This window comes from Magallana gigas, chromosome 6 (genome assembly GCF_963853765.1).
Source record: "Magallana gigas chromosome 6, xbMagGiga1.1, whole genome shotgun sequence".
NCBI classification, from domain to species: Eukaryota; Metazoa; Mollusca; class Bivalvia; order Ostreida; family Ostreidae; genus Magallana; species Magallana gigas.
This window is the reverse complement of record NC_088858.1, coordinates 5,048,900-5,049,621: the sequence shown is the minus strand read 5'-3', so window position 1 is coordinate 5,049,621 and position 722 is coordinate 5,048,900.

Here is a 722-nt window from a genome sequence, read left to right as displayed (position 1 = left end):
ATGATAAGACTCTTAATCCTGATGGTACTACTGTAGATTCCTTATTTTACGCAAGAACTTTATTCCACTATTCAACTGATTTGCATCGAATTGTGAGAATATAAAATTGCAAATGCCCAATTTTTATTACAGTTTCATTTAATTTATATCTGTCTGAAAAATAAAAGCGAGATTTTAAATATGCCTCTCACAATTTTACACAGATTTTAATTCCTCACATTTAATAAAGGATCTATACTGCTAACAGTATTGTTTGGATATTGCATATTAATCTGTTTATCAAAGCATTTAAAAATCTTGTTAATTTTGAATCTGCTAAATAATGAATTTCCCAATCAGTATTTTCATAAAATAAATATAAATGTTGTTTCCAGCACCAGTCCCACTAACTCGCTCTGCTGATTGCTGCGTTCTCTCCCTTTAATATCCAAATAAAGATCTTGTACTTCTGTATTCAGGTACCCCTTAGAGCCCAGAGGCATCCCATATACATGTATTCCAGTATAGACAGCAAAATGCTCAAAAAATCCCCAAGAAAACTACAAAAATATTTCTGTACAAAAATATCCAAAGATGAGTAAGACCTAAACCTGGAATATGATAATACATGTAATACAATGCATTAATAACAAACAACTTAAACAGAATATATTTAAATATTGTTTTGGTTTAAGTTTATTAAATTAATAAATTCATATGGCTGACAATACAATTGAAGTATT